The sequence below is a fragment of the Eupeodes corollae genome, chromosome 2 (assembly GCF_945859685.1).
Source record: "Eupeodes corollae chromosome 2, idEupCoro1.1, whole genome shotgun sequence".
NCBI lineage: Eukaryota > Metazoa > Arthropoda > Insecta > Diptera > Syrphidae > Eupeodes > Eupeodes corollae.
In genome coordinates, this window is record NC_079148.1 from 10622452 (window position 1) to 10629529 (window position 7078).

The window sequence follows — 7078 nt, forward strand, 5'->3', positions numbered from 1 at the left end:
CTATGTCTACGTCTCTGCATATCCCGCACAGCTCGTCGTTCCATCTTCTCCTCCACTCCCCTTCGATGCATACGGGACCGTAGATCACACGAAAAACTTTCTCTCAAACCACCTAAGGTGCTCTCATCTGCTTGTGTCAAAGTCCATGCTTCTGCACCGTTTAGTAGAACGGGAATGATGGGGGTCTTATACAGCAACGCTTTGGTCCCTCAAGAGAGGACTTTACCACACAATTGCTTTCTTAGCCCAAAGAAACAGCGGTTAGCAAGAGTTATTGTGCGTTTGATCTCAGCGCTGGTGTTGTTTTCTGCGTTTACAGCGGAGCCTAGGTAGACGAAGTCCTTGACTACCTCAAAGTTACGTCTGTCGATTGTGACGTTTTGACCAAGACGTCGGTGTTGTATGTCCTTTCTTGACGACAGCATGTACTTTGTTTCGCCCGTTAAACACATTTTTGCCACCTCTGCCTCAATACTCACAAAAGTTCCATTGACATCACGCTATGTTCTTCCGATTATGTCAATGTCATCAGCATATGCTAGTAATTGGACAGACTTTTGAATGATAATGCCTCTAGTGTCTACGTGGGAGATCCACACTATTCTTTCAAGTACGATGTTAAAAAAATGAGATGACACCGCATCACCTTGTCTAAAACCTTTTTTGACATCGCAAGGTTCTGTTAAGTTGTGTCCAACCTTTATGGAGCAGCGTTAATTCTCCATGGTTATCCTATACAAACGGATGAGTTTTGCAGGGATGCCAAAACTAGACATCGCTCTGTACAGCTCGTTCCTGTAGATGCTATCATATGCAGCCTTGAAATCGATGAATAGATGGTGGGTGTCGATTTGGTGTTCTTGGGTTTTTTCCAGGATCTGCCGTAATGTGAATATTTGATCGACTGTGGACTTTCTTGGTCTAAAACCACACTGATAAGTACCTATCAGGTTGTTGACGATGGGCTTTAGACGTTCACATATTACGGCAGAGAAGATTTTATAGGCGATGTTAAGTAGACTGATTCCTCTATAGTTGGTGCAGTTTAGAAGCTCTTCTTTTTTTAATGCAAAGTAATTAGCAATTGTAATAAAAACAATTATAGGTTTCTTTATTGAAGGACAAAGAGGAGAGATATTCATCTGACTTTTTGTGGGTCGCATCATATGCTCTTTTTTAGATGTTTGTAAAGTTTCAAAGACAAAGAACTTTTATAAACTATCCCAAATAATTAAACTGCTAACATCTTGCAAAACTTCAAAATCTTTTCAAATTGGTATTTTTATATCTTTTAATTTATCAAGGGACGAAATTGAACAAATTGAGACCTAGTTTCCTATTTAGATTTTTTCCCCTCAGTTCAATTTTGTTTGAATCATTGCTCCTAGGCAAGTGAACTGTCATTCGTCACAAAATCCAACCCTGTATTCCATCTCTCGTGGTTTTTTCGATTTTATTGTTTTCAGTGTAAGTTGGCAATTAGTATACTCTACGCACTGCCATTAAAAAAAAAGAAATAAAAAGAATTCACGTGAAAACAATAATCAACATCTGCCGACCAAAATCTTTTCTTGGTTCTTAAATGCGTTTCAACGTTTTTTTCCATAAAATTGGTTAAATGCAATTTTTTCTTTACTTATTTGCATCATCATCATCATCGTCGTCGTCGTCGTCATCATAATCATCATTCATTTCAATTGAAATTACATTCTTTGCAAAATATCGACAAGGTAATTATTTTTCCGCCATCAAATGCACCGTATATCCTGTTTCCAATATCCCAACAGAAAAAATTTCCATCCAACCCCATTGTCCAACCTCCCACTCTACTTTACCATCACGTCACAATATTATTTCGCATAACACCCAACAAAAATAAAAAACACAAAACAAAAAAAAAATGCATATATAATAATCCCATTCACATCACGCATCTTTGATGGTCTCTCTGCTTCAGTTTCAGTCATTACCAAAATGCAATGACCATCGTCACCCACAATATCTCAAAAAAGCAAAACAAAGAAGAAATTCGTTTTTCCAAATAATATTCCCTCACCTTTCCTCTGATGTCTCCACTTTAACTCACTCCAAAGAAAAACTTCACCTCATTCTCAGATACATTTTACAGCATTATTATATCGAAACACATTTAATGGCTAAAAAACGAATACAAGTAATATTTTCTTCTTAACAAAAACAAAAAATAATAATAAATAAAACAAAACAAAATAAACCAAAACAAAATGAAAAAAACAAAACAAAACGTAAAAACAAAGCAAAAGGACTACGAACGACCTAAAAAAAAACACACGACAGAATATAAACACACACAATCTATAATAATAATTGTGCGTCCGAACTCCAACCCCCCACTTTCCTAGGCTGCCAAAAGCACCCCCCAACAAAACCCAACTCCCACCCCAATTCCAACACCAATCCACTCATCATCCAGGTCCAGCATCAGCCTCATCATAATAATGCACATACGTAAACATTTCGCATTTATGTGCAACAAAACCCCAAAAAATAAAAATAAAATTATAAAAAAAAGTAAACAAAACAAAATAAAAAAACTAACTAAAAAACACTTCAAAACAAAAACGAAAAAAAATCCAAAACAAAAAAAGGATTCAAAAACAAAACAACGAAAAATTCGCACACACAGCTGGGCGCAAAAATACGAAAAAATAGGGGGCAACTACTTAGTACATTGTTTTCAATCAGCCAATAAAAATGCAGTCATTATTCAAGCTATAAAGCTCTCTCTCGCATTGCACTGTATACACTGAACACTGACTCATCAACCCACATATCCAGCCCAACAACCCACAAACACCAACCCCTTCCATTTGAGTTGTGATTTTACATTAAAAAATTCGCACAAAATAAAAATAAAACTAAAAACGAAAAAATCGTTAAAAATAAAAATCAAACAAAACACAAAATTTCTCCCCCACACACACGAAAAACGACTCAAAACCAAACCAACTATAAGCAAAAACCGTACAAAAAAATTTAAGCAAGCACCTCTACGCATAAAAACACGAAAAATTCGAAAAAATTGCATCCCCCTTACCCCCCAGAAAACTGATGCAGGGTGCGGTGGGGTGCAGTGTTGGTTAAGGGATGTGAGATGGTGATATCCCACTTCTGAGCCCCGGTAATGTGCAAATGTGCATTCCCCGAAAAATAAACTGCCATCCTAAATTTCATCCGGGTCGGTCCTATGGATATGGACATCATTCTACATGGACTAAGGGTTGAGGGTTGAGAGAAAATGTCACCTCCACGACGAACAGGATGATGATGATGATAGAGGGAGACCTAGTTCAGATTCGAACGGGACGACCAAACGACCAAAAAGAACGACAGAGAGCACGTGTACTTTTGTTATTACAGTGGGACTTATCCGTGCGGCACATTTATGCCAAACAAGTGTCGAACCATTGCCCGTAGAATGGGGAAAGAACCCACTTTTACCGTTCACGTTAACGTTAAGCACCACTACTCGCATTGCAAATGCAATATACTTATGTGCTGCCTACTGCTGTGCTATAAGGATCAGCGTTGTAGGTTGGGGATGTATAGGAAAATGCGTTTTTTTCACCCCGTTTTCGCTCGCATACAAAATTAAAAATGAGCCTACGAGTAGAAAAGGTAAAAAACAACCCAAATAAATAGAATTTTTATACCTAGGCCTGTCCTGCCCTGCTCTGGCCTAGCCTAGCCTAGCTTGTGCCTCCTCTCGTTGTCGGTTGATTTGCTTTTTTTCGTTTTTTATTTTTATTTTTTTTTATTTTATTTGTGTCGTCGTGTTTTTATTTTATTTGCTTCTGGTTGTCCTGGTTTTTTCGGACTTTTTTGTGATTTTCGTCAGAGAGTCAACCACCCACCCTCATCGACTCAAACCCTCCAAACTAACCAATTGCAGCAATAATACCTTGCAACGCGAATGCACTATGATAATATGGATGATGGTCGACTAAGTAGGCGGCTGTGCATCGTGTTTGCACTGTAAAACAGCATTAAACTCCGCACATCCACATTGCAGCCACCCAACCCCACTTTCAACCCCACAGTCCGACCACATTCTAGGGGATGCATTATATTAAAATAAAATAAATATAAAAAGTAGCACACGGCATGGCAGAGGAAAAAAATCGAACAAAACAAAACAAAACAAAAGCAAAAGCAAAAGAAACAAAAAAAAAGCGGGAAAAATTGGGAAAAAAGATACACAAAACCGTTATATAAAAAAATCAAACTAGGTAGTCCCTATGTTGGTTGTGTTGCTGTTGTTGTTGTTGCTGGCTTCAGGATTCTGGAGAGCAGTGTGCTTTTTTTGGCCTCGCAGCCTCGCACATGTGGATAAAATGCACTAGGACTTCGAACGGATCGCATCGGGTCGGGTATAGGGTCGCGGGCTTGATATGGACTGCAGCAATGATGACAAACGGTGGCAGACGGCAGCGGATGGCGGAAAATAAAAATTAAAAACTCCGCCCTAAAAATTATTTGAAAAAAAGCTAATAAAACTAAAAAACGTGATGCGGTAAAAAAAATAAAAAAAATATTCTCGCGCTAAATAAATGTGTGCTAATTTATAATGTATTATATCGCGGTGGTAGTGTGTTGATGAGATTTTGTGTACTGTCCCAGTAGGAAATTTGCTCACCAATGAAAATTTTGTGTGAAATCGCCAAGGAAATCAGCTACTCGAATCATTTAGGAATAGCATGCAATGAAATCCTTACTGAAAGGCATTGCGTTTTTCCTATGATTATACAATCCACCCTATCTTTTTCCTTGTAAAATATTTCATTCCCGATATGAAGCACGAGATGGGTGTTTTGTTTTTGTTTATATTTGCCTTTTTCTTCTCTACCTGCCACTGAATAATACGGAGATTGGCTTCAGTTTTAGAATTTCAATGCTCGGGTTTTTTACATACAATAAAAAATTGCCGTTCCCGTTCGTCAGCCTGGTTTGCTTCGAGAAACAAAGTTATTTCCAACAACAACGACCGACGGTGATGGCGACGCATGGTTGAAGGATTGCAATGTTCGGGTTTTTTACATATCATAAAAACTTCGATTCGCGATCGTCAGCCTGGTTTGCTTAGAAACAAAGTTATTTCCAACAACAACGCACAGTGTTCGGGGTAAGTGATTTTTTTTTTGAGAGCATTGTTGTTTTTTCGAGAAACAGTTTTCAATTGAATTTCATTGTTCATAGTGTCAACAAGTGAGTAAAGCTTAAAGTTATTAAAAAGAGTTTAGAAAATAAATTATAATTGTAAAAAAGTGAATATTTTGGTAAATTGGTAGAATTTGTGTTCAAATGGACAAGAAAAATATTCAGGTAATTTCATTTAAATTACAAATCCCTTTCTACAATTATCTAATCCTATTTTATTGCTCTTTTTTTAAAGGCTTCCGGATCTAAACAGTCGGCAATGGACTCCATTGAATTTTCACCCACAAAGCAGCCAAGGCGGATTTTTAAGAAAACGGTAATTATAACTATTATTATTTTATTAAATTAAATTTCTATATATTTGCTTTACATTTTGTATAGAATCAACAAGATATGATAGACGAAATGAGAGCGGACATTAAAAGTTTGTGTGTCACCACGGAGCAGCTAAAAAATGGAATCTGCACATTGGCAGCATTTTTTTCAATAAAATCATAAAAATTTACATGGCTGTTTTTTTTTAATATTTGTATCCAAAGATTTAGGTATGAGTAAAAAATAATTCGATAATAAAAACATGATTGACTTCATTTATGCACATTCACTACATATTTCACCAGGTCAATTTGCATTAGTGAATGAGTTACATTGGCTTCCCTAAGGAAACCACTGGCCAATATTCATTTATGAAAAAGGCATTCAATTTTGCAAAGTGAATTCCTTGGTGAACATTCATCACATTTTTCACCAATGTAAAGTACACAAGTATATCAGCAACTCCACTAACCCAGTGATTTCCCCGGTGTGAGTTCACGGTATTTTTCATCAACTACAATTCACTTTGGAATACACCAAATGCACTTGCTTGGTGATTTCCTCTCTGAACAGTCACCATGAAATTCACAACTTGGTGAACGCCAATCCAATCCCCATGTTAATTTCACTGATGTTTTCACCATGTTTTCATGGGGTGTAGCTTCCATTCACCAAGGAATAAGTTGGTGATTCACCGATGAATTTTTTGAAATTTCCTACTGGGGTGGACGATTTGGCTGGAGATGAGGCTGGCGTTGGGCGCCAGACTATATATGGGTCTTATAAACGATGCATTTGCTGAGTTGGCAAAGTTGTGCGATTTGATGTGTGTGTGTTAGAGAGAGAGAGGGAGAACGAGTGATGTGCATAGAGATAGAGAGACACGTTTATGTTATTATAATATGGAGTGAGATAGAAATGCGTTTGGTAGGCAACTTTACATAGTGCGTCAGGTGGTGAGACTCCTTTCTACTCATTCCCCAAAACTTAATATCACCTTTTTTTATCTCGATATTGGCGGCGATTCGCGTGTATTAGCGATGTCACAAGTCAAAGTGTTGTGAGCGATATATTCATGTCATAAATGCACATTATTACATATACCTATAGTATATATGTATGTACTAGTACTTATAACATTTTTGTTTGATAAAAAAACCTTAATATTACTTCAACATTTTAAGTGTCTTTTTCATTATAAACAATTTTAATAGTAACATTTGTTTGCTCTCAAGAAGGAGCTCGCTATATGACAGATGTGCTTTGACTTGTTTGTTATCCTTCAAGTACACCTACTTCGAAATTTGTTTGAAAACAGCGGCAGTCACAAAATCCTACATTGCAGAACAAAATTGAAATTTTTTAACCTCAAAACCATCTTAGGCCCAGTTTTTGAGACGTAAGCTTAACCAAAATAAATGTATTCTTTCCTTTCCAATCCTATCACAGTTCAAAGTTAAAAATCGACCATAATTCCAAAATTGATTGATTCTGTTAAACTACTACAAAATAAAACAAAAGAGGCTGGGTGCGACCACACTGATAACTTCCCATCCCGTCTTTCGAT

At 37.0% G+C, this 7078-nt stretch overlaps 1 long non-coding RNA gene across 1 annotated transcript; it reads left to right on the forward strand.

The window, feature by feature from the left end:
* The first annotated feature begins 4660 nt into the window (after positions 1 to 4660).
* On the forward strand, positions 4661 to 5701 carry LOC129947096 (uncharacterized). The gene is made up of 4 exons (XR_008781684.1): positions 4661 to 5161; positions 5236 to 5361; positions 5432 to 5512; positions 5578 to 5701. It is a non-coding gene; the product is annotated as an uncharacterized LOC129947096 (long non-coding RNA).
* The last annotated feature ends 1377 nt before the right edge of the window (positions 5702 to 7078 follow it).